This window comes from Bos taurus, chromosome 10 (genome assembly GCF_002263795.3).
Source record: "Bos taurus isolate L1 Dominette 01449 registration number 42190680 breed Hereford chromosome 10, ARS-UCD2.0, whole genome shotgun sequence".
Taxonomy (NCBI): domain Eukaryota; kingdom Metazoa; phylum Chordata; class Mammalia; order Artiodactyla; family Bovidae; genus Bos; species Bos taurus.
The window spans coordinates 51,820,461-51,847,944 of record NC_037337.1 but is presented as its reverse complement, the minus strand read 5'-3'; the positions used below and the strand labels follow the sequence as shown (position 1 = coordinate 51,847,944).

General features: G+C 46.1%; 1 protein-coding gene and 1 long non-coding RNA gene across 3 annotated transcripts in view; one reads left to right on the top strand and one right to left on the bottom strand.

The window, feature by feature from the left end:
- The window catches only part of LIPC (lipase C, hepatic type), a 162,114-nt gene that overhangs the window by 11,098 nt on the left and 123,532 nt on the right, over nt 1-27,484 (top strand).
- Nucleotides 1-27,484, bottom strand: part of LOC101903685 (uncharacterized) — a 147,529-nt gene that overhangs the window by 21,299 nt on the left and 98,746 nt on the right. For both annotated transcript variants that reach the window (XR_009496204.1, XR_009496205.1), the window contains 2 exons: nt 26,803-26,884; nt 24,804-24,857 (listed from right to left, as the gene is read on the bottom strand). This is a non-coding gene — a long non-coding RNA (uncharacterized lncRNA). The remainder of the gene's footprint in view (nt 1-24,803; nt 24,858-26,802; nt 26,885-27,484) is intronic.

Genomic DNA, 27,484 nt, shown 5'->3' with positions numbered 1-27,484 from the left:
TCCTTTATCCATGCAACCTTCCTGGAGATAAGTATCATTGTCACTACTTTACAGGGGAAACTGTGGTTTAGGGGGACGAAGCAGCAAGAGCAGCTCCAGGATCCCTGGGATTCTCACTGGTGCTTATTTCTGGTGATGCTGGCTCCCTTCAGAGCCCACAGGGGTACATTTGCTTTCAGAGGTTTCCCACTTTGAATGTTACTCAATGTCAGGGGAGCCTCAGACATACTCTGAGCCTCTCTGGGCCTGGCCCCTTCTAACTAGAAGCTTGCACTCATCTTACCCATTGTGAGTGATGTCTACCTCTCAAAGGCCCAGGAGAAAATCCACCCCTGGACAAAGTCCTGGTCCCCTTGTGTCTCAGCTTCCATCACAGCCACTGGTTCCCCAAAGTCAAGCTCAGAAACAAGGGGTAAGCCCAAATCCAGGCAGAGAAAAAAAAAGAAGAGGCCTCATGACACCAAGCCTGAAAATTCTGGGCCAATTTAAGGCAACCAAGGATGCTGTGAAAAGGTTAAAATATTTTTTTCTTCACCCAAGAATGCTCTAGGAACAGAGTTATTTTCACAAGCTGAGCCAGACCCTCCACAGAGAGCTTGGTGACATCAGTAAAACAGCACCTGAGAAGCCTCCTTTTGTGAGGTCTTGCCACTGTTCCATGATGAGGTCCTCTTGGTGTGTTGTTGCCATGGCCTGGCCACCTCCTTCAGCCACACAGAGGGGCTCCTGTCCCTGAGATTTATGATCACAATAAGTGATCTCAAAGTGAAACCATGTAACTCACATTTGGACTTGAACTCAGCCTCACACCTGGTCTCAGGAATTAATGAAACTCGGGTTCTTGATGTCTCATCACAGAAAGAATTCTGTGACAAAGTGATAGATAAGAAGTTGATTTATTTGAAGAGAAACACACTCCACAGAGTTTTGACTGTCTCAGAAAATGAGAGCAGCCTTGGAATATGGCATGTTTAGTTTTTACAGGCTGAGTTTCATAGGCTAATGAGTGGGAGGAGTATTCCAACTATTAATATTTCAGGGAAGGGGCAAGGATTCGAGGAATCGGGCCACCACCCACATTTTGACCTTTGATGACTGGCCTCAGAACTGTCAGGGCAATGGTGAGTATGCCACTTAGCTTGCAGATGTGTTTCAGTGATCATATTTTTGTTGTTCACTTGGTAAGTCGTTTCTGACACTTTGCCACCCCATGGACTGCAGCACTCCAGGCTGCCCCATCCTTCACTGTCTCCTGGAGTTTGCTCAAACTCATGTCCATTGAGTCAGTGATGCCATCCAACCATCTCATCCTCTGTCATCCGCTTCTCCTCCTGCCTTCAATCTTTCCCAGCATCAGCGTCTTTTCCAGTGAGTTGGCTCTTCACATCAGGTGGCCAAAGTACTGGAGCTTCAGCTTCAACATCAGTCCTTTCAATGAACATTCAGAGTTCATTTCCTTTAGGATTGACAGGTTGGATCTCCTTGCTGTCCAAGGGACTCTCAAGAGTCTTTTCCAGCACCACAGTTTGAAAGCATCAATTCTTTGGCACTCAGCCTTCTTTATGGTTCAACTCTCACATCTGTACAAGTCTACTGAGAAAACCATAGCTCTGACTATACAGACCTTTGTTGGCAAAGTGATGTCTCTGTTCATATGCTGTCTAGGTTTGTTATAGCTTTTTTTCCAAGGAGCAAGCATCTTAATTTCACTGGTGCACTCACCATCCTCAGTGATTTTGGAGTCCAAGAAAACACTGAGACTCAAACTAGTGAAAGTTAACTTGTCCACCATCTTGGACCTATTTTGTTCTAAGCAGTTTATGTCCTGTCTTGGGGCTGTCATTCTTTTAAAGTGTGTACCCTGCCTCCTTCCCTCCTGTTTCAAAAGCAGGAAGAGCTGGAGAGAAGACCCAGAAGGGAGGGTGGGGCTCCACCTATCCACTCACCCCTGGAGACATCCAGATGATCAATCCAAGCAGTGATGTCCACCCGTGGTCCCTGGGCCTGTATCTACTCACAGATGTACCCACGCCCCAGCTCTGTGCGGGTCTCGTGTTAGGACTCTACCACCCCCAAAATTCATCAGTATGTTCCTTTGCCATAACACAAGACCACAGACTGGTGGTTCAAACAACAGAAATTTATTTTCTTGTGGTCCTAGATGTTAGAAGTCAGAGGTCAAGGTATCAGCAGGGCTAGTTTGTCCTGAGGCGTCTCTGTTTGGCTTGCAGATGGTGGTCAGGCATGGGGAACCCTGGGGCTATCATTGTTCTGTTTGAGCTTCAGCAATTCCCTGGGGGTGGTGGCACTTCAGGGATAGAAAAACAAGCTTATAAATACACCTGAGACTGAACAGTAAGTATAAGTCTATACCCTCCAAACCAGGCCCAAACAGGGGGCTTTTGCTACTGGTGGTGCAGAAAGCTATGGCTAGCTGAGGTGCACAGGAGCCAGCTGGCAGCTTGTGGGGAGGGGGCTTGGCCCTTTCCAACAGCATGATTAAGAGTTTCTGGCAACAGGAGCAATAACTGGCTGGAGACCAAGAAGGAGCCATTTATCTGGCTCCTGGTGGGGGTGAGTGATAAAACTCACCCTCTGGCTCAGTTGTCATGACCGAGGCAGGGTCATCCTCAAGGGAGGTGCTCGCTGTGAGACCCCTGGCCTCTCTCTGGCTTGGGGAGGCAATTTTCCCCACACAGGCGAGCTGTCCCCAGCCAGGCCACTGCCTAGACTCACACTGGCCTCAGTCAGGGATGGCTGCCATCCTCTCCCAGGTGTCTGCTTTCTCCCTTCAGGCCCCACAGACTCCAAAGGAGGAGAGGATGATCCCCAGCCGGAAGACAGAGCAGGATTGGGAAGATAAACACCGCAGCTTCTCTTCGGGGAAGTGAACCACAGATCGTGGATCTGGAGTCTAAAAACCTCATCTCCGTCCTGGCTATGTCACTGACTGCAGGTGGCCTCGAGCAAATCACCGTAGTCTCTCTAGCCCTCTGCTTTTCAGTAGGGAGTGGGGTTGGTATTAGAGACCCAACAGGGCTGTTCTGAGGATGAAATGGGTCATTTATGTATGTGAAACCATGTAATGCAACTCTGCATGACTGGACAAAAACAACATTTGTAAGAACGTACTCTTTACTAAGTCGTCCTCCATTACAACACTCATCTGATTCACTGAATACTCCCATTGCTTCCCCAACTTTTTATCACCAAAGTATCCCAGTATAGAAAAAATTGAAAGAAGAGCACAAAGAATTACTGTATTCCCTCCAGATAGATTCAATAACTGTTAACACGTTAGCATATTTATTCTCTCTCTATGCATATTTATATGTGTGTGTGACACAGAACCATTTGATTTCTATCTCTATCTCTTGCTGTATGTATATATATGAAAATGAACGTCTATAAGTCTCTGTTCTCTTTCTTTCCTACATGTATATTTGAGCCCACTCAGGCCTCCAGTGGACCTTTCTTGTTCTTACATTACCTGCCGCATCTCTCTCTGCCTACTGGACTAGGAACGCCTCAAAAGCAGGGACAAGGTAGTCACCATTGTATCCCCAGGACTCACAGAAGCTGGCATGGAGTAGGCATGTGACAAGTGACCATTGAGTAAATCCCTCTTCAACAAAGAACTAACCAACATACACTTTTTTTTTTAAGTAAATGAGTTTTAAGTCATTTCATCTGGCAAATTCCAGATCCCTGCTGGTGATAATGGAAAAAACACCCAGAGGTGCAGGATGTTCAGGTCTTGCTCTACTTCCCCCTCTAAAAGCATGGGGACTCTGAAGTCACTTGGGACTCGTGGGGAGAGGCTGTACTCTACAGCTATGATGCAGCTATCTATTTGCAATATGGAAATACTCTCCAGACCACAATCTACTCTGGAAAACACACATGCACAGAGAAGCTGACTGTGTCCCCACAATGGACCTCACAGAAGTGATGTAAGTCCTTTAGGCTTTCAGGGAGCCAGCAACCCACTTTCAGACCAGTAAGGGTGGGAAGAGGGTGTGTTGTTGTCTGGCCTATAAATTCCCTACAATGCTCACGAACTTCACAGGAGTTTTAAGCTTCCCTCAGCCTCAGATGGGGCTTCCGAAGTGGCACTAGTGGTAAAGAACCTGCCTGCCAAGGCAGGATATGTAAGAGACATGGGTTTGATCCCTGGGTTGGGAAGACCCCCTGGAAGAAGAAATGGCAACCCATGCCAGTATTCTTGCCTGGAGAATCCCATGGACAGAGGAGCCTGGTGGGCTACAGTCCATGGGGTCACGAAGAGTTGGACACAACTTAGTGACTAAACAACAACAACTAGATATAAGGCAGTGTGCCAGCGCTGGTTGTACCAGAAAATGGGAAGAAATGCAAAGATGGACAAAATGCAGTTCTTTGCCTCAAATTCTGGAGAAGGTGATGGCACCCCACTCCAGTACTCTCGCCTGGAAAATCCCATGGACGGAGGAGCCTGGTAGGCTGCAGTCCATGGGGTCGCAAAGAGTCGGACACGACTAAGTGACTTCACTTTCACTTTTCACTTTTCACTTTCATGCATTGGAGAAGGAAATGGCAACCCACTCCAGTGTTCATGCCTGGAGAATCCCAGGGATGGGGGGGCTGCCGTCTATGGGGTCACACAGAGTCAGACATGACTGAAGTGACTTAGCAGCAGCAGCAGCCTCAAATCCAGCTGTATCTGCCTCATTACTACGTTTAGGCCATAATTCTTACAAGCTATAATCTATACAGTGTATATATTTTGTTCTCATTTTGCTTGTGAAGAGACTGGGGTTCGTTCAGTCTGTCTTATCCAAGCCAGTGAAAGGATACTGTGAGATCTGAGCTGAGGTCTCCCTGACTACGAGACCTGTGTTTTCCATGCACCTCTCTCACATCTGGTCTTCATGCACTTCTCACTAAGTGCTCAGATAGAAGGGCAGGGAGTGCCCTTAAAGCACACCTTGGTAGCCCCTGGGGAAAGAAAGTGTGGTGGCAGCAGGCAAGAGACACTAAGTGACCACCAGAGAGGGGAGTTAGGACCCAGTGGGTGCCTCGAGGGTGCCTTGCCTTGGGTCTCTCTCTGTTTCAGGTAATATATTTCCTCATGCAGTGGATCAAACGCAGCCTACACTAGTAAACTTCAGCCATGATTTATGGCCCGAACTTTGGATAAATCACTGCCCTCACCTGGACTCAAAATTGGAAGCTGTTTAATTTCTTTTCTCTCTGACAAAAGGTCTTCCGGTCTTCCCTTCACCCTCAAGTCAGGGTGAATGTCTCCTTGGTATGTCCCCACTTGGGGTCCCCCAACCCCAACTTCTTAGCTCAGGACTGGGAGTTTCTGGAGCTCACTCTGCAGTCTTCTTTCTTTCCTTCCTAATTTTACCGTGTTTATGAGCACAGCTGTGCCAGATTCTGTGCTGAGGGCTGGGGATGTCAAGGCGATGAGATGACCACCGCCCACACATAGCAGTGTGGCCCAGGGATGTGGAGGAGAGCAACTGACTCAGCATGGGTGGGGACAGGCAGCACTGAGTGGGCAGCTTCCCCACCTGCCAGGGCTTCACTCCCCAGCAACCCTATGAGGTGAGTGCGCATGTAAAATCATCCCCATTTTAAAGATGAAGAAACTGAGGCTTACAAAAGTCATCACAATTATTAAGGATCAAATGAAATAATATATGCAAAATCACTTAGCAGAGTGTCCAACAAGTAGGAAATAAATGGTACCTACACTGCCTTCTTTAGGGGGAAGAATTAGGGGAGGAGACATTTAGGGAGTTTGAAATCAACATGTACACACTGCTGTATTTGAAATGGATAACCAACCAGTGCCTACTGTATTACTGCCCAGGAAACTCTGCTCAATGTTATGTGGCAGGCTGGATGGGAGAGGAGTTTGATGGAGAATGGAAACATATATATGTATGGCTGAGTCCCTTCCTTGTGCGCCTGAAACTACTACAATATTTTTATCTGGCTATACTCCAATGTAAAAAAATATTTTTAAATAATAATAAAAAATAAAATGCCTTCTTTAAACAGCAGAACAGAGAATAGGAGCCAATTAGCCTTGCTCTCAGTCACAAGAAACTGGAGAGTTGAAAAAAGGCCTCTTGACTCCCCTGGAGGACAAACACCAGGCTTCGGACTGGCCACACATAATGAGAAAACTGCTGAGGAGCAAAGTAAAAGGGCCATCGAGAAAGGGCTTGGCAGGGTCCAAAGTGCCCCAGCACACCGGTGAGGGCAGTGTGAGCTCTGATGGAGGGGTGGCAGAAATAAGTCACTCTGCAGGCAGCTCAGACAGCAGTGGCAGCCCCACGGCCCTCTGTCCTTCTTAGACGGCCCCTCACCCCAGGCTCAGCTGGTCCACATTTCAGCTGTCACACTCCCCATCTGGGTAATGGAGTGTTATGAAGCATGTTGGAGGCCATCAATTAGCGCTTAACTCCATGTCTGTTGGGTCGTATTTCCAAGGATGCTCCACTCAAATTCACGGCAGAGGTAAATCTTGCTCCTTTTCATTCAATGACTTGGAGTTAAAATGCCGCCCAACAGTTTCTCCCAAAGAAATTGAGATTTATGGGTCACTGTCAATATCAACACATGTTGACCATTATTTGAAAGCCTCCTAGGTCCTCGGGACTGATTGCTATTCACTTTGAAAGATGACTGTGGCTTTATAATCCACTCAGGTTGCTGCATTCGTTTCTTCCCTTGGAGACTTTTTTATTCCACTTCATGATGTTTTGCTTGGTGGCATAAGCCCCATTCCCCACACCCTCAACCCCATGGATACTCTAATGTATTCGAGGCTCTGGGACAGACACAAGAGGGGCCCACTCATCTTCAGTCCAGAGGCCGGTGTAACAACAGGGAGAAGGCACCTTAGTAAAAAAGTGTTCCTATTTTATGAACTGAAGCCACTAGACACAATCTGAGGTTACCGATGAGCTGCTTGAGGGGCAATAGGTGGGGTCCCCTCATTAACACTTCTGGCCTTTGGTGTGTCTGGGAAGGGTGTGGATACTGATACAGGACTGAGTCACTTAGATCAGTGATATTGACATTGATTCTCAAACATGAGCCAACATCAGAAATGCCAGGAAGGTTTGTTAACAGAGATTTCTGGGCCCCACTCCAGACTTCTTGCTTCAGAAGGTCAAGGGTAGGGCCCAGGACTTTGCATTTCTAATGAGATTCCAGTTCAGTTCAGTTGCTCACTCGAATCCAACTCTTTGAGACCCCATAGACTGCAACACGCCAGGCTTCCCTGTCCATCACCAACTCCCGGACCTTACTCAAACTTATGTCCATCAAGTTGGTGATGTCATCCAACCAACTCATCCTCTGTCATCACCTTCTCCTCCTGCCTTCAATCTTTCCCAGCATCATTTTCCAATGAGTCAGCTCTTCACATCAGGCGGCCAAAGGATTGGAGTTTCAGCTTCAACATCAGTCCTTCCAATGAACACCCAGGACTGATCTCCTTTAGGATGGACTGGTTGGATCTCCTTGCAGTCCAAGGGACTCTCAAGAGTCTTCTCCAACACCACAGTTCAAAAGCATAAATTCCTCTGTGCTCAGCTTTCTTTATAGTCCAACTCTCACATACATACATGACTACTGGAAAAACCATAGCCTTGACTAGACGAACCTTTGTTGACAAAGTAATGTCTCTGCTTTTTAATAGGCTGTCTAGGTTGGTCACAGCTTTGCTTCCAAGGAGTAAGCGTCTTTTATTTTATTTTATAATATTTTTTATTTTTAAATTTACATAATTGTATTAGTTTTGCCAAATATCAAATTGAATCAGTAAGTGTCTTTTAATCTCATGGCTGCAGTCACCATCTGCAGTGATTTTGGAGCCCCCAGAAATAAAGTTTGACACTGTTTCCATTGTTTCCCCATCTATTTCCCATGAAGTGATGGGACCGGATGCCATGATCTTAGTTTTCTGAATGTTGAGCTTTAAGCCAACTTTTTCACTCTCCTCTTTCATTTTCATCAAGAGGCTCTTTAGTTCTTCTTCACTTTCTGCCATAAGGCTGGTGTCATCTGCATATCTGAGATTATTGATATTTCTCCCAGAAATCTTGATTCCAGCTTGTGCTTCTTCCAGCCCAGAGTTTCTCATGATGTACTACGCATATAAGTTAAATAAGCAGGGTGACAATATACAGCCTTGATGTACTCCTTTTCCTATTTGGAACACGTCTGTGGTTCCATGTCCAGTTCTAACTCTTGCTTCCTGATCTGCATATGATTTCTCAAGAGGCAGGTCAGGTGGTCTGGTATTCCCATCTCTTGAAGAATTTTCCACAGTTTATTGTGATCCACACAGTCAAAGGTTTTGGCACAGTCAATAAAGCAGAAATAGATGTTTTTCTGGAACTCTCTTGCTTTTCCCATGATCCAGTAGATGTTGGCAATTTGATCTCTGGTTCCTCTGCCTTTTCTAAAACCAGCTTGAACATCTGGAAGTTCATGGTTCACATATTGCTGAAGCCTGGCTTGAAGAATTTTGAGCATTACTTTACTACAGTGTGAGATGAGTGCAATTGTGCAGTAGTTTGAGCATTCCTTTGGCATTGCCTTTCTTTGGGATTGGAATGAAAACTGACCTTTTTCAGTCCTGTGGCCATGCTGAGTTTTCCAAATTTGCTGACATATTGAGTGCAGCACTTTCACAGCATCATCTTTTAGGATTTGAAAGAGCTCAACTGGAATTCCATCACTTCCACTAGCTTTGTTCATAGTGGTGCTTCCTAAGGCCCACTTGACTTCGCTTTCCAGGATGTCTGGCTCTAGGTGAGTGATCACACCATCGTGATTATCTGGGTCGTGAAAATCTTTTTTGCACAGTTCTGTATATTCTTGCCACCTCTTCTTAATATCTTCTGCTTCTGGTAGGTCCATACCAATTTTCTAACTCAGTGAAACTAAGCCATGCCATGTATGGCCACCCAAGACAAATGGGTCATGGTGGAGACGTCTGACATAATATGGTCCACTGGAGAAGGGAATGGCAAACCACTTCAGTATTATTGCCTTGAGAACCCCATGAACAGTATGAAAAGGCAAAAAGATAGAACACTGAAAGATGAACTCCCCAGGTCAGTAGGTGCCCAATATACTACTGGAGATCAGGGAGAAATAACTCCAGAAAGAATTAACGGATGGAGCCAAAGCAAAAACACCACTCACTTGTGGATGTGACTGATGATAGAAGCAAGGTCCAATGCTGTAAAGAGCAATATTGCATAGGAACCTGGAATGTGAGGTCCATGAATCAAGGCAAATCGGAAGTGGTCAAAGAAGAGATGGCAAGAGTGAACGTCGACATTCTAGGAATCAGCAAACTAAAATGGACTGGAATGGGTAAATTTAACTCAGATGACAATTATATCTACTACTGTGGGCAAGAATCCTTTAGAAGAAATGGAGTAGCCATCATGGTCAACAAAAGAGTCCGAAATGCAGTACTTGGATGCAATCTCAAAAACGACAGAATGATCTCTGTTGGTTTCCAAAGCAAACCATTCAATATCACAGTAATCCAAGTCTATGCCCCAACCAGTAATGCTGAAAAGCTGAAGTTGAACGGTCCTATGAAGACCTACAAGACCTTTTAGAACTAACACCAAAAAAAGATGTCCTTTTCATTATAGGGGATTGGTATGCAAAAGTAGGAAGTCAAGAAACACCTGGAGTAAAATGCAAATTTGGCCATGGAGTATAGAACGAAGCAGGGCAAAGGCTAATAGAGTTTTGCCAAGAGAATGCACTGGTCATAGCAAACACCCTCTTCCAACAACACAAAAGAAGACTATACATGGACATCAACAGATGGCCAACACTGAAATCAGATTGATTATACCCTTTGCAGACAAAGATGGAGAAGCTCTTGACTATATTAGTTTGGACTTTTGGTCATAAGAACACAGATCCAACTCAAATTAACTCAAAAAGGGGAATTTATTTACTGACATAACAGAAATGACCAAAATACAAGTTTCAAGCACAGTTGGATCTATGCCTATAATAAAAATACAGTATCCATCAATTCTGTCTCTTTCTCACTCTCTTTTCCTCACTTTCCCCCACTCCATGATGGCCCTTAAGAGTTCCATCACTCCTTAGTCATATAGTGTTAGTCACTCAGTTGTGTATGACTCTATGTGACTGTAGCCCCCCCACCCCCCAGCTCCTCTGTCCATGAGATTCTCCAAGCAAGAATAGTGGAGTGGGTTGCCATTCCTTCTCCATGGGATCTTCCTGACCCAGGGAGCAAACCTGGGTCTCCTGCCTTGCAGGCAGATTCTTTATGTCTGAGCCACCAGGGAAACCCCCATCACTCCTTAGAGCTTAAAATTCCAGAGAGATTATACTATTTATCACATGCCTCTGGCAGACATTCCAGAAAGGACTCTGCTTGTCTAGGGACTCACCTCTGAATAAACAACCATGGCCAGGAGGATGGGCTTGCCAATTGGCGTGGTTTAGAAAGCATGCCCACCCTTTGGGTGGGATCAGCTCTACCCATAACTTCGTCTTCCCAGGTGGCAGTAGTGGAAAAGAACCCCCCTGCCAATGCAGGAGACACAAGAGACATGGGGTCTATCACTGAGTCAGAAACATGCCCCAGGAGGAGGACATGGCAGCCCACTCCAGTACTCTTGCCTGGAGGATCCCATGGACAAAGGAGCCTGGAGGGCTGCAGTCCATGGGGTTGCAAAGAGTCAGACACGACTGAAGCAGTTAGCATGCACATCCGCAGCTCTACTCAAACCTGACTGAGCAGCATTCACATGAGAGGGTGCGTCCTCTGATGGGGAGATGTCAGCCTGACCACAGAGGACTGGCTGTGAATCACAAGGATGCTGGGGGAGGCAAAGATGACTCCTGCTTCCTCAGGGGCAAGCAGAACAACTTCTCTGTTCCTCACACACCCTTGACTATGCACATCGAGCCCCTGCTCAAAGTTGTGCTGTAGCAGCCATCTCCATGGCAGAGCTGCTGTGTGAACATGGGGAATATCCTGGATGACCTCACAGACTCAGCTGTTTGTAGAGCGATGGGTTTTCAATTCATTCTTTCATACAATGGAGCCCTAATGCAACTTTCAAGCCTTGCTTCCTCCAGGGAAAGTAAATGGGTGAAATAAATAAAATTAACATTTGTATTGGCTTCTTCAGAAGTTCAGGAGCCTATTTTCAAGGCTGTGTTAAATATACACTTAAGTGATGCTCTAATCCATACCACAGTGATTTCTCAGATTATAGTCCCCAGAGTAGTAACATTAACATCACCCAGGACCTTGCTAGAAATGCAAATTCTCAATCTCACCCCAGACCTACTAAGTCAGGAACTGGTGTGGAGCCAACTGTCTATTTTATCAAGCCCTCGGGTGATCCTGATGTGTGCTAAAGTTTGAGAATCAATGCTCTATACACGTGTTTGATTCAATTCACCAAGTTCAAAGGGACCACCTACAATAAAAACTAAGGCTTTATGTTACAGATTTATTGTTCAGTCTGAATTTAGAGGAATACAAATGTGAAACAGTTTTATATTGCTCCCATCCATGCCTTTGACCATGTAAAGTCATACTTTTTCATCCCTTAATAGCATCTTGAGATTTCCTAACATTTGGTCAGTTCTATTATTAAGTCTTTTTTTTTTTTTTTCCTTTGTCTCACTTTATTCTAAAGCCTCAATTTCATCATCTAATTTTTTGACATTCTTCCTTTTTTCCTTTAGGAGCTAGATTCACCAAGGAAGTGGGATTTGCACTGGGGAGGGGATAGTTGTATTCTTTCTCTCCTTTTCTCACTGGGGCAACATGGGGTGGGGTGGCGGAGCAGGCCTGGTGCTGAAGTTGCTCCGCCTCCCTTTGCAGGGCTTCCCCTCTCTGGGGAAGCTTAATGAGGTACCAGTGGGGGACACAGAGATTCTAAGTGCTCATTGGCTCTCTGGCCTCACTCAGGTCCAGTCTGGGCCCATCTGCTGCTGGTGGCCTTGGCTTTGAGGATGTGTGTGTGGCTCTGAGGGTCCTGGCAGTGTGAGCCCAGCTGGCCTGTCACCAAGGACAGCTATGACCCCCTTTGGCTGCCCCAGTGGTCCATGCCCCTTCCACCCTGTCCTCCCATACAGAGCCTCAGAAACTGCCAGCATCTTCTTACTTACCCTCTGAGGGCCGAAAAGAACCGAGCTGAGGATCCCCCTCAGACACACCACGTTCCAGGTGCTTCCCTCCCTTGGCTGAGCTGCCTGTCTTCAGATAGCTGAAGCAGGCATGATCTCTGTGTTCCCACAGAGACCCCAAAACTCTCTCCATCACTGTATGTCCACCACCAATGGAGCCAAGGGTCTCAACACCCCAGCAAGCATCTGGTCTGAGCAGTGTGACTACTGCTGCCTCCTAAAGGCCCTGCACGCTGTCACCTCCATACATGATTCTGATAGATGCCCCCAATTTGATCTTAAGGTGAGAATCAGTGCAAGGGGAAGAAGTAAATTATCCTCCCACAAACTCCTACCTCCCTTCTCCCACCTATCTCCCTACATGGAGCCAGGGGAGGGCAGTTATGCTAGTTGGGCCACTTCTTGCGAGCCCCAGAGTTAGGGAAAATCTGGCCTTAATTGCTGACTCTCTTTAGAGAATATGAGTTACTTAGCACCTGGTGTTTCCAGCAAGGCTCCAGTGCAAGTCCTGTTCACTGTCCTCTTTGCTATTTGCCACATGTGTGCACAAGTATTAGACTTCCCTGGTGGCTCAAATGGTAAAGAATCCACCTGCAATGCAGGAGACCTGTGTTCCATCCCTGGGTTGGGAAGATCTCCTGGAGAAGGAAATGGCTGCCCATTCCAGTATTCTTGCCTGGAGAATTCCAAGGACAGAGGAGCCTAGCAGGCTACAGATCACAGGTATTATCTGAGTTGACCACACAGTGATCCTGTGAGGCATTTAACCTAAAAGAAGCCGGTTTGAGGGGTTAAGTCACAGGCCCAGTGACACATGCCTGGTCATAACAGTGGAAGAGGAGCCAGGCCTGCAGCTCCTGGGCACCTGTCGTCTCCCTACTATTTCACGCAAATGCCTCAGCAACACTTGTTTTTCAGCTCTAAACAAACTCAAAGCAACTAAGCAGAAAAACGCTTGCTTTCAAAGCCACTGAGCAGCTGACAGTGGAGGGTTTAGGGCATGCTGCGTCCTTAGAAAAAACACAAGTGTTTCACATCAGTGAGTCCTAATGGTTGTCTTCCCAGGCAAGGCCGCATGACCCCAGGGAACCTCTAGCTGGCTTTAGGTCAGCCAGCCCCTCCAGCGTTTCTGGGGTTAGGGAGGGGGCGGGGAAGGGGATGTAAGCTGGTACTTCTAAAGTGAAAAGCTAGGCAGAGCTGACAGCACTGACCCTATGCTCTGGCCTCATCAAACACCCAGCCCAGGTCATACAGGGTCAGGGTACCATCTGTCCTTCTGGATGGCCCTGTCCCAAATGACTCATCTCCTCACATGGTAGGTGGAGGTTCACGGTTAAACTCCTTGCAATGGCAGAGTGCATGGCAATTTTCTAATCAACAGATGGTGTTGGAGCCCCTGCTACACACACAAGAGGCTCCTTTCATTCCAGTTTACGTAAGTAAGGACTCATGGTGCACATGAGACCCTCACATGCCCTCGTCTTGCGCACAACTTCCCCCAGGGCTGAGGTTCAGTGAGGAGCCACCCAGATCATATTTCCCCACCAAAGATCAAAGCCCTTACCCTCGATAGAAGCAGTTATTTTATTTTCAAGAATTCTGTGAGATTATTGCTAAGCACAGCCATTATTTTAATATTAAATCATTAAACCTTAAATTATGTTAAGAACAACAGTAGTGCTGAATTACTTTGATGTACAGTAAAGATAAACACAACATTATATATATCAACTATGCTGCAAGAAAATAATTTTTTCTAAAAAAAGAACAATAGTAAATACTCAAATTCTTCCACTCCTAATTATTTTACTGCATCTTAATATTATCTCCATTCTTAAGGTTATTGACATTTATGATGGAAATATTATATAATGACGTGCTAAACTGCATGTCTTCTCAACTCCTCATTAGTAACATTGCTGCTGCTGCTGCTGCTGCTGCTAAGTCGCTTCAGTCGTGTCTGACTCTGTGCGACCCCATAGACAGCAGCCCACCAGGCTCCCCCGTCCCTGGGATTCTCCAGGCAAGGACACTGGAGTGGGTTGCCATTTCTTTCTCCAATGCATGAAGTGAAAAGTGAAAGTGAAGTCGCTCTGTCATGCCTGACTCTTAGCAACCCCATGGACTGCAGCCTACCAGGCTCCTCCGTCCATGGGATTTTCCAGGCAAGAGTACTGGAGTGGGGTGCCATTGCCTTCTCCAAGTAACATTGCACTGGTAGCTAAATAGAAGCCTTGATGGCTGATTCACACATGGAAACTGGCAAATACTACATATGTATTTTACGTAAATAAATACATAAAAATAAGATGAACATAATCAGGGTTTGGTTAATTGTTTTGCTGACTATGTAGAGCAAAGGCCAGCAGACCTTTTCTGTTAGGGCCAGGTAGTAAATATTTTCCCCTTTGTAGGTAATGCAATCTCTATTTCAACTACACAATTCTGCTATTGTAGCTTGAACACAGCTTTAGACAATAAATGAATGAATGTGGTTGTGTTCCAATAAAACTTTATTTATAAAAACACGTGGTGAGCTGGATTTGACAGGCCATAAATTGCAGGCCCCTGGTCTAGACTTAAGAAAGGCATGGAGAAAATGTTAACTATGTAGATTAAACTTAAAAGTATATTGTATCTGTCATTGTTCAAATTGTAAATAGCACTGAAAATTGAGGAAATGTTCTTCCAGGATTTTAAAACAACTATCTGATACAGTATCTGATATAGCAAAGAAGTAGCCTATGTCACTGTTGAATACCTGAAGTTTGAAACAGGTCTTCATTGTTTAATTTTTGTCCTACTCCATGTATATGACAATATCAACTAACACTCCTATCTGAATTATCCATGTTCATCATTTGCAACCATGGGTTGGCTAGCAATACAAAAGCTCAGCAAAAATTGCCAAGAACGTTCTGTACGAATTACAATAAAGAGTATTGGATGTCTTATATTATTTTCAAATTGTGTAATGAGTATCTTTGATGATAATAAATTATATAACAAATTATACATATATATGCATAATTTTTTTCCAGTGAGTCAGTTGTTAGATATTTCCCATCACAATACTGCCTAAGGGGCATTTACATAAAAAGAGACGTTACTGTCCAGAGTAATGTGAAGGACCAGAGGCGCAGTCCAGAGCCCAGGGAAGGTGGGGGGTGTCAGGGATGGAGGAACATTCAGGGCCCTCCAGGGTGTCCTGGAAGGCTTCATGGAGAATGTAGCACCGTAGGGATTTTCCAGGCAATAGTACTGGAGTGGATTGCCATTTCCTTCTCCAGGGGATCTTCCCGACCGAGGGATCGAACTCGGGTCTCCCGCATTGTAGAGAGGCGCTTTACCGTCTGAGCCACCAGGGAAGTCCAAAGAACAACAGGACTGAAAATGAATGGAGGGTGGCTATGTTTCATTCTGTTGCATGAGCGAAAGATCAGAGATTGGAATGCCCTGACCTGGTCAGGACAACCAAGAGAAGAGGGGTCAGCACTGGGAGATGAAGTAGGCCCCAATACACTTAATGACATGGAAACATGCCATGAGGTTGAGCAGAAAAAAAGCAGGCTACAAAATCTGTGCACTTGTGTAAAGGGGGAAAAAAAATTTGAAGAAAAGACACTTAATGCAAATAGCTCTGGGTGACAGGATTATAGCTGATTTTGTTCTCATGCTTCTTAACACTTTTCTGTACCTTCCTACTCTTCTGAAGTGGTGTGTATTGCTTTGATAATCACGGGGAAAAAATGAGGTTTCCAGGTATGAAGCACAAGAAGCAGGCAGCCCTCCAGCACTGAGATAAACCTGCAGCCATAGCATGGAGAGGACACATTTGCCCTGAGGCAGCCCAGAGGTCCCTGGAGGGAGGTGCTGGGGAGGGGTGCAGTAGAGCCCTGGAACAATCCCCCTCTCCTGGGAAGATCGCAGGAGCACAAACATCACAACCATGGATTCCCCCTACCCCCTTCCCCCACACCCACCCCGCCCCACACCCCCACCCCGCATACACCCACCCCGCCCCACCCCGCCCCATCCCGGCCCCTGGGCCTGAAGTACTGCTGTCCACGCAGGGGATCCGCCCCCACCTCTTAGCCTCAGGGGAATGTCTTCTTTCTCTTTCTCCCCCAAGCACTAGTTTGCAAAGTTTTCTCCTCCATGCTCACAAAAGCAGAACAAATTGAAAAAAACAAGAGATCCTCTGTTTTTTTAGGGCTTCACCATTACAGTTTTCCCAGCTGAAGAAGGATAAAATTTTTTTTAAGTACACCAGATTCATAAAATTGGAAAATTAGAAGGGATCCTGAAGAATATCTAGTTCAACTCTCTTTACTAATAAGGAAACAGAAACTAAGGAGGTCAGGTGGCATACCCAAGGGCACAGAGCTAGGTGGAAACTAGTCTCCAGCAGAGGTGACACCCAGGCGTGACACCTCTTTCCTCAGCATCTGAGTCCTATCAAAGGAGCCCAGAGGCTCATCACCAGATGCACTGAGCAGCCATGGGCTTCAGAGCATGGCCAATGCTAATCCTTTCTCAAGCTTATCCATGGATAGCAGGAATGCCTACAAGGCACCCAGAGTTTTTTGTGTTGTTTTGTTTGAATTTTTATTGGAATATAGCTGCTTCACAACACTGTGTTACTTTCTGCTGTACTCAAAGTAAATCAGTTATGCATATACGTATATCCCCTCTTTTTTAAGATTTCCTTCCCATTTAGGTCACCAGAGAGCATTGAGTAGAGTTCCCTGTGTTACACAGTAGGTCCTCAGGTTCTCAGTTAGTTTATGCATGGTATCAATAGTGTACATATGTCAATCCCAATCTCCCAGTTTATCCCACTCCCTTTCCTCTCTTGGTATCCAAAAATTTGTTCTCTATGTGTCTCTATTTCTGCTTTGCAAATAAGCTCGCATGTACCATTTTTCTCCACATACAAGCAATATCACAGGATATTTGAACACAACGCAACCTAGAGGAGCCCCTCAGTGCACTGGACTATCCCCTCCCTACACATGGTAGACAAGACCATCAGACCTGTCTTCTCCATAATGCCTTTCTTTGACTAAGGCCTTGTTATTTTGATATCAGTCACCTTATTGTTGTTATCTTTACTTACCAAACTAGCCAGATAATTTTGTTTGGTAATCAAAAGGTCTTAACACACTGGCTTGGTCATTTTTTCCACATAAATTTGGCCAAACTGCACATAAGATGGGGATTTTATCTTGCACCTAAACACCTATCTGCCTCCATAACTCACACAATTCCTTTTCCTCTTCTTCCTGGACCAAAGCCCATTTCTCCCTCTTTCCACTGATGCTGGTTCTTTGGGTATTGTCTTCACATCTCTCTGTGTACATGCCATGTTGTTACTCTTAAATTATACACTACTAGAGCACAGGGAACTTATAAGCTTATGCTTTTTCTGATCAGGAGCATCTATAGCTAGAGGATTAAGAAATACATTTTCATGAGCTAGATAATCACAAAAATTAAATGGCAGAAGTCCTTGCTGTTCCCAGTAGCTGGAGAGCTTTAAAAAAAATAATAATCACCTATTTCAGATTTTTAATACTACAGAGACAGGGAAAATTCTGGAGAAAAACTTGTGCCTGTATATCTCATGCCATGCCTCTTAAAAGAAGAATAAAATTTTAAATGGTGTTGTCAGGAAGAACTAAGTCAATGTGAAGTTCAAACACTGACCTTTGAAGTTTGGAAATGGACTTCTCTGGGCAAGACAGATGTTTGCTATCGTTAAAACAAGAGCTGAAGCTCTCCACCACATCCTCCACTTGATGCGATTAAAGCATAACCCAGGCTAATGAAGGAAAACAACGGGAACCACTCCGACTGTCCTTTGTATTAGTATACCCACTAATCCTTGTGTATGCGGCTGTTACCATATAGCAGAGAGGTTGTCTTCATCCCGGGCTCTTTCCTCCAAGTCGCAACATCTGGGATGACATCTTCCAAAGACTAAGTCAAATGTGAGGTTTTTCCACCTAGCTTAAACCCTCTGTTTTAGATGCTTTCAGCTTTTAGACTAGTTTTGCATCAGAGCAAAAACTCAGAAACCAAAGATTCCCTGTTTCCAAGCTCTTCCCAGTAGAATCTGGGTCACACCGATGTCCCAGGAATTACACACAAAGGACCATCCTGTCCCTTGTCCTTCACCCCAGTGACTCAGCAGAATGAGGAATAAAGGAGGTTCCAGCACTTTCTGAAAGGGGCCCCATGTCAACCATCTGCCTGGACTTTAGGAGATGGATTAAGTTATGCATTTGCTCAACCCCAACACCTGCTATCAGTAACATCACTCAGATCCTTACATCCATGCTATATTATTTTTAAGAGGAAAGGTAATTGGTTATAGAATGTTGAAAAGGCTATAAATCTCCCTTTGGCTATGAATGCAAAATGTTCTAAAAGGAGGGATGGGGGAACTGCTTCATATTTTTCAAGTGAGATATGTATTTTCTTGTTTTGTTGACCCCAAAAAACAGCTTTTGATAACTAAAAGCTAATGGCCTAGTAGACATGAGGTGGGGCAGGTCCCTCTTAGCACAAGAAGATTACTGGCAAGCTTTGTCACACTCTAGAGGCCGACCTTTGACCTATCCTAGTGAGCAGGAAGTGACACAGAAAGTGTCTTCCTGGACCCAGATTTGGATGATGCCCACTGAGGAGGCAAGTATTTCCTGGTGAGGTTGTATTTTAGTCCTTCACTAAGTTTCAGTAAAGCCACCTTCTCAAAGCTTTTAGAGAACTGGCTTCATTGTTTTTTCCCCTTTGAGGGCCTCTTTTAGAGATTTAACAATAAATACATGCACACATCAAACCAAATAAAAGATACAAAGACATAACAAGTCCCAGGCATGGTCCACGTTTTCAGGAAAAAAAGCAGTTTCTGCAGGAAGTCCCACCCATTCCTAAAAAATGGAAAAAATAAACATGGAGAGTCCACCAGCAAACAGGTGTTTCATATACCCTCAAGTCAGATAAATAGATTTTATATTTATGACAAAACAAATAAACATTCCCCCAAATTGGGCTTGGCCCATTTCGAGGTAGGAAACCAGCCTGCGTTCTGCACACTGAGTTCTGGCTGTGTCTACAGACGTCACAGGAAGGAACTGGAAAACCCACCCGTTTCCCAAGGATGCCTGAACTGGCTGAATTTCTTCTCCATTTACTCACTGGTGAGGGAAAGAGTTATTGTGGGGCCTCGCAGGTCCCGTGCAAGCAGCACACTTTCTCCTTGCTTTATAGGTCCCCAGCAGCCCTGGACAGGTTCCTCTAAGACCAGAAAAACAGCCAGGCATAGCCTCTCCCTTTTTCCTAAGAAGAGTTTCGTCCTGAGGACTCCCCTGCAAAGCCGTGTAGGTCCTGCCTCTCTGCTTCCAAGCTCACCCATAGATATCTGAGTGCAGCCCCTTGAGGCCTGCTCCCAGAAGTCTTTCCAACTCCTAATGAGCACCACTTCAAGTAAAGTGTTAGTCGCTCAGTCATATCTGGTTCTTTGCAACCCCATGTTCTGTAGCCCCCCAAGATCCTCTCTCCATGGAATTCTCCAGGCAAGAATACTAGAATGGGTTGCCATTCCCTTCTCCAGGGGATCTTCCTGACCCAGCGATCAAACTTGCATCTCCTGCATGGCAGGCAGTTTCTTTACCATCTTATCTACCAGGGAAGCCCAGAAGTCTGCTCTGGAAGTCTTTCCAACTCCTAATGAGCACCACTTAACTGGCTCTAAATAGCTGAAGACATTCAGCTCCCAGGACCTTGGCCCACAAACACCTGGCTTCTGTCTCTAAGGACACTGAAAACTGCAAACTCAAAGTGACCGACAGCTGAGTACATCAGATTTATTTTCTATCTTGTCTCTGTGTCTCCCAGGGAGGGTCTGGAGAAGCTGCGGAGCTGAGAAATAATAGGGTCCCAGACTAGGGAGCTGGGGGAAACAGTACCATCTGAGAGAGGGAAGGAGTCAGACAAAGAATAGGAGGACCGAGCACCTCCTATTATATAAAAGGCTTGGAGAACAGCCGTCTCATTTAGCCTCTTGGGCCTTGCTTTTCTCATCTGTAAAAGGGCAATGGGCCAGATGGGTGCTTCTCTGAAACAGGGAGCATCAAAGCTCTTAAACAAAGGAGTGACTGCAGCATAATGCGTAAGGGAGCTGTGTTTGGGGCTGGTGCACAGGCTGGTTTCAGGGGAAGAAAGCAAGCCAGCAAGACTTGCTTCACAGATGTGCAGACACCCAGATGTGAGTGAAGGGGGCAACACTCAGGTGCAGAGAAGGAGGTGGTCCCTGCTGCAAAAGAGAGGTTACTGCTGCTCCCTGTGTGCTGAAGCGAAGACCTCCACGCTCAAACTGAGCCTCCGCACTTCACTCACATTGACTGATCTTCTTAGGATGCCTCCTCCTCTCCATAGTCCAAATTCCCTTTAAATTCCAGATTCTGCTTCTCCTTAAAATTTTCACACCTGCTCTGTCCATCCATCCACACCTACCTGCCACTGTCTCCCACTTAGTACCCAGGCCTGCTCCTGGAAGTCCCAGAAAGTACTATGCTGGCCTTGCATCCCCTCTCGTACCCAGCTGACATCCACACCTCATCCAAGCTGCATGCCAAGCCTCATCCTTCTGCCCCTAGAGTTAGATTCCTCCTCCTCTTTGCTTCTATCATCTCTTTACCTATTTCTTGCATGTATCACACTGTATTTTATTTATTTTTTTGCCTACTTGCTAATGTTTCCACCTTCCCTATAACAGTGTGAGCACTTTGAAGACAGGAAGAGGCTGGATCTTGGTCCAATCTGTGCATGCGTGCTGTGCTAAGTCGCTTCAGTCATGTCCAGCTCTTTGTGACCCCATGGACTGTGGCCCACCAGGCTCCTCTGTCCCCGCAATTTTCCAGGCAAGAATTGTGGAGCGGGTTGCTATGCCCTCCTCCAGGGGATCTTCCCCACCCAGGGGTTGAACTGCATCTCGTACGTCTCCTGCATTGGCAGACAGGTTCTATATCACTAGCGCCCCCTGGGAGGCCCTAATCTGTGTATGTGCTCAGTCGCTCAGTCGTGTCTGACTCTTTGTGACCCCATGAACTGTAGCCTGCCAGGCTCCTCTGTCCCTGGGGTTTTTCAGGCAAGAATTGTGGAGTGGCTTGCCATTTCCTCCTCCATCTGTGCATAGTGCATGGTATATAGTAGGTGCTAGATAAATGCTGATGAGTGTTTTAACACAATTGATTGAATAAGTAGATAAACATCTAGGTCCAAGAGAGGGGTCCTTCTGGCTCCAACCCATCCCACAAAACAAGATGACATTTCGTGTTTATCCTAAAGGTTTTTTGAGTTAGGATAAGAATTTATCCTAAACTCTTAAAGAGTTGTTATCACTGGTCCACTTTCTACATCATCTATAATCCATTCTATTGGTTCGTACACACATATGCATATACACATACATATACATTCACAATCACACACACACACGCATGTACACATTTCTTCCCTGAGTAGATCCCAAAGAAAGAAATATCCCTCCCTGTTCTGTCCCCACTCAGACAAATCAATTCTAAGCACAAGAGGAGACAGCCCAGGCTGTGCAGGAATGGGCCAGATGAACCCAAGCCCATGCCTTAGAAATAAGGCTCTGTGGAGCAGGGTAATTGCAAATTGGGTTTTCTCACCTGCCTGGCAGCTCTTGGCTTCCCCTCCTAGGCGAGAAGGGCACAACCTGGCTCAGAGGCCTCCCACATTATTCTCCCCTCCCAGGCAGGCTGAAGGGAGCCCAGTGGCTAAGCTCTGGCCTCTGCAGGCCCAGGCAGAGGGACTGGGCCTACAAAACCACTTCAAGGACCAAGTTTTGCTCCTCTGCCAGGTCCTGCCTGCCAAGACAGGTCCGTGGAGTCATTCGTGGTACTCACTAGCACCTGTGCAGCTCTTCAGTTATTCCTGTGTCACTCAGTAGCCCCCAGAGCACTGCAGAGAATCCACAAAGCTGATCCAAGCCCACCCTCCCAGCAGGGACTCCACTGGAGCAGCCCCGGGTTATGCAGGATGGAAACCAGGGACCATTTGTCCCCCAGGGATAGATGAGACCCACTGTGGCAAAGGGCCTCCCTGTCTGCCTGTTTTGTTCTCATCTTCTGTGAATGACTGAGATGGGAGGGAAATCCCACATCATTTACTCCAGGTCCTCCAGCCGCTAGCTCAGTGCAAAGAAGGCTGGTGGAGCCCGAGTTTGAGTGCCAGCGTCAGTGTGCTCCATGACTGGGAAAAGGGGCTTAGTCCATCCGAACACTGGGCTCTAGTCCCTGTCTTGCCTCCTGAGTGGTGAGGACTAATCATATACGTGAGTGGACTCTGAAGTATTAAGGGGCATGTCAGTGGGACTCGGTGGGTCACAGAAACCTGTCTGTGCTCTCCCTAAAACCAGATAGTTCAGGGAGAGGGACAGAAGCCAGACCCTGGCTCCAAAGAGCTGGTTCCTCTCTACTGCTTGCCAACAAGGTAACCAGGGAAGACAGCAAAGGACAGACTTCCAGACTGAGGTCCCCCAGGGGCCTGAGCAGGTGTCACCACTGGGTCAGGACAGAAAGTGTCAAGTATGTTGGGTCAACACCTCCTCACAAGCCAAACAAGCAAAGCCAGAAGATCGAGAGCATGCAACCCTGAGACACCTGGTTTTTAAATATATGTCTGAGCAGGCCCTGTGCTAGTCTGTTCTGTGTGTGTGAGAGAAGACAGAAAAGTAAGGGAAGTTGATAATTACAGTTTCTAACCCGCCGAGAGCATGGCAGAAACTCATCTAGAAACATCACCCCCCACCCACACCATACTCCTTTACAGCTTTGATTATTATACACATGAACACACCTCCCAGCGTCCTTTGCCCTTTCTTTCAGGATGCACAGAGGCTTGTATCAGGCTTGCAATGGCTCCCTGGTCTTCCTAGGGAGGCAGGCAGATCCCCCCTAGCCTCATTACACTATTTGACCTGAAGGTTAGTTTAAAGCAGGCAAGCAGGCAAGCAAGCAAGCAACCAACCAACCTACAAACACTAACCTTTTTCTCCCTTACTGTTTCCTCTGTCCATCGCTTTTGCCCTTACTCCTTCATGACACACTCATGGTGGGCTCACCCCATTTTGCTCCTTTGAGCTTATTTCTGTCAGGCCTCATCCCCTTGCTCAGGTCTGATTCAAGCCTCCCCTCCCCCATGGAGGCTTCTGACACTCTCTCTTCTCTGAATACTGGGCTACTTGCAGCTAACCTGTTGTTTTTTAAATTAACTTTTATTGGAGTATAGATGCTCTACAATGCTGTGTTAGTTTCCACTACACAGCAAAGTGAATCAGCTATATGCATACATACATCCTCTCTTTTTTGGATTTCCTTCCCCTTTAGGTCACCACAGAGCACTGAGTAGAGTTCCCTGTGCTTTATAGTAGGTTCTTATAGTTATCTATTTTATACACAGAATCAACAGTCAGCTATGTGTTTTGAACACTTAACCATGCCAGGCATTCATTGTGCTAAACTCTATGAATGAATTCTTATTTCATCTTCCCTATAATGCTATGATCTTTATTCATCAGATGACGTAGCCAAGGCTCAAAAGATTACATAACTCACTCAGGTTCACACAGCTAGTAACTGGCAGAGCCAGGATTCAAGACCAATGGTCCTAACTCTAAGCCAGTGTGGCCATGTGCAAAGACAGTGGCTCTCCAGTCCACAGACCAGAGTTTGAACTCAAGCTCCAATACTGACAACCTTGGGGAAGTCTCAACACTCTCTGAGAATGGGTCTCTTCATGTAACTGCACCAGCTGTGGTTAGCCTGCAAGGAGCTCTCCCAGTAAAGGCCACACCCCTTTCCTGGTCTCTTGAATTGCTATAACACTCCTTCTAATGCCTTGTTCACTCTGACCAATCATCTCACAGGCAGACTGGGCGATCAGTCCTGTCTACAGCCACAACACCCTGAACGTGCCCAATCTGATCTGATCTCAGAAGCTAAGCAGGGTCAGGTCTGGTTAGCACTTGGATGGCAGGGAGATCAGTCCCTTCAGTGGGACACCAAGGTTTATGCTCTGGGTCCCTACAACCTACATAACTACTCCAAGGGAAAGTTACATAAATGTTTAAATTGGTTAATCGAAGTCTTTAGAAGGATGCTTCATCAAAAACATTTTGCCTCTGTAGGAGTCTATAACCCAGACCAAGTCAAGCTTTCAGAACCTGCTCTGCTCTCTCCTGTGTGCCCTCCCCCTCCCCTGCAGCCCCTTCTTGCTGTGATGTATCCACAACGTGCCAGCCCAGGCTGACTCCGGAGTCCTGCCCACTGCTCACCTTCCAGCTATAGCACCAACCCTCTTGTCCCAACTTGTCTCCTCCATCTGAACCCCTGCAACCAGCCTGGGCCAGCCATGCTCCTCCTCTTAACAGGAAAGAGAGGAAAATGCTTCAGGTCTCCTCTCTGTGAGATTGAGCATGTATTTGTCTTATCCAGTCCTGTCTTTCCAGCCTCTCTCCTGCTCTCTTCCTCAGCAGCCCAGCCTTGAGTACTTACCACCTTTTCCAATTTCCCATCCAGCCCCTTAGGATTCTCAATTGTTGTGCTCATCTGGGGGAAGAAAACATCAAATAAAGGTACTCATTATTTTTGAACATTTGACTTCACAGTACCTCTTACATGACTCTCAAATATTGAGGTCAATACACAAAAAATCATTTAAATTGCCTGATATTAAACACTCTGACCCAGAGAGGAAAAAGCTTCTTGAATGATAAGTTACACTGATACAAGAGATACAATGACAGGTTTCCAAGATGAAAGTAATGGATCAGAAAATAGAACAGTAGAGAAAACAGATGAAAGGCAAATAACCCCATTTGAAATCCAAAGCTTTCATTTTGGGGGAAAATATTGCCAAAAGCACTATTTTGTGTTAAATAGATCATGATGAGAGGAACACACAGTTGCCACATTCTCAAGCTTTTATCCCCCAATATACATGTCCCCCAGAGAAGGCAATGGCACCCCACTCCAGGACTCTTGCCTGGAAAATCCCATGGATGGAGGAGCCTGGTAGGCTGCAGTCCATGAGGTCGCTAAGAGTCAGACACGACTGAGCGACTTCACTTTGACTTTTCACTTTTATGCATTGGAGAAGGAAACGGCAACCCACTCTAGTGTTCTTGCCTAGAGAATCCCAGGGAGGGGGGAGGCTGGTGAGCTGCCGACTCTGGTGGGTCGCACAGAGTCGGACATGACTGAATCGACTTAGCAGCAGCAGCAGCATACATGTCCCTTTCTGTCTTTAAGTACCGTGGCCTTTGTTGTAATTATTTCCTGGACTGTGATGCTGGCAATGTAAGTACTGTGGGCACCTGTGGTTGGGCAGTGCCACCTGAGTGACAGAGCCAGGCTCATCAGACCCCAGCTTCCCATCCATAGGGTTAGCGAGCCAAATACCAGCCTGCTCTCCCCTACACCGAGAGCTCAACATGGCTTTCAGTAAAAGAGGACATAGTGGCAAATACTTAACCAGTACAAATAAAGCCTTTTATTTAGCCTAAGATTTAAAGACATATGAGCATAAAGCCTCTGAACCACTGTTCTTTCATTGCTATTTATCACAGCCTAAGCCAGTCTTTGAGCTTCTCAGGTTTGAGCAGTAATGCAATTTTCTTTCTTTCTTTTTTAATATTTATTCATTTATCTGTTTATTTATTTGGCTATATTAGGTCTTAGTTGCACTATGTGGGATCTTCATTGCAGCCCATGGGCTTTTCTCTAGTTGCAGCTCAAGGGCTCTAGAGCTCAGGCTCAGTAGTTGAGGTGCATGGGCTTAGTTGCCCCATGGCATATGGGATCTTAGTTCCTCGACCAGGCATCAAACCACTTCCTCTGCACTGGAAGGCGGATTCTTAACCACTGGTTGTTGCTCAGTTTCTAAGTCATATTTGACTCTTTGTGACCCCATGGGTTTTAGCAGGCCAGGCTTCCTTGGCCTTCACTGTCTCCTGGGATTTTGCTCAAACTCATGTCCATTGAGTCGGTGACACTCCAGGCTCTATGGTAGGGCTAATGATGACCTCCTCCAAGAGGACTTATGCCAATATGCCACACCTCTCAGGACTGCTGCTGCCAATGCCCCTGTCCTCACAGCAGACCATTACTAACCCATGTGTCCACAGGAGACCCTCAGACACTCACAGGCAGGTCTGGCTCAGTCTCCTGTGAGGGCATCGCTCTTTTGCCCCAGGTCCTGGTGCACACAGGGTTGTGTTTGTGCCCTCCCAGGGTCTCTGGCGGGTATGGGGTTTGATTTTAATGTGACTGCACCCCTCCTACTCTCTCATTGCTGTTTCGCCTCTGTCCTTGGACATGGGGAATCTTTTTTTGGTAGGTTCCAACATCCTCCGGTCAATGGATGTTCAGCAGCTAGTTGCAATTTTGGTGTTATAGCAGAAGATGAGTGCACGTCCTTCTTCTCCACCATCTTGAAAATACATGTAACCAGTGGACCACCAAGGAAGTCCCAGAATGCAATTTCCTAACTTACCTTCAATCTTCTTGGAGTTGGTCCTAGAACTTTCAGTGACATCACCAGGCATCAAAACAGTGGGGTCTTTCTTGTACTTTACCTTTAAAGTGCAAATAAAAGAATAGTACTGTTACTGGTTTGCTCTAGAGTAAATAAAAGCCCTATCATTTCAGCCCTATCACATCTCTGGACCTTTGGAGTTTCTATATCTCATCACTTCAGAGACCGGAAGATTCTTGGTCACATAGGGCCCCCATGTGCCCATGTCACTCCTGTCCTTCCGGTCAGAAGAGGTCAACTTGCCTCACTTCACTGCCTCCCTAACTTCGACCCTTTGCCCTGTGGAGCAGGATATGCTTACTGATTGACTAGGTGGCACCAGTAGTAAAGAACTCAACTCCAATGCAAAAGGTATAAGAGACACAGGTTCGATCCCTGGGCCAGGTGGATTTCCAGGAGGAGGACATGGCTCCTCCACTCTAGTATTCTTGCCTGGAGAATCCCATGGACAGAGGAGTTTGGCAGACTACAGTCTATAGGGTTGTAAAGAATTGGACATGACTGACACAACTTAGCACACGTGCACAATTGGTACTTATTTGTTCCAACGGTTTTCACACTGGCTTCTCACATAGCCTGCTCTTACATAGTACTAATGAAGAGTTCAGGTTTTAAAAACCACATTTGGAAAGAATTCTGT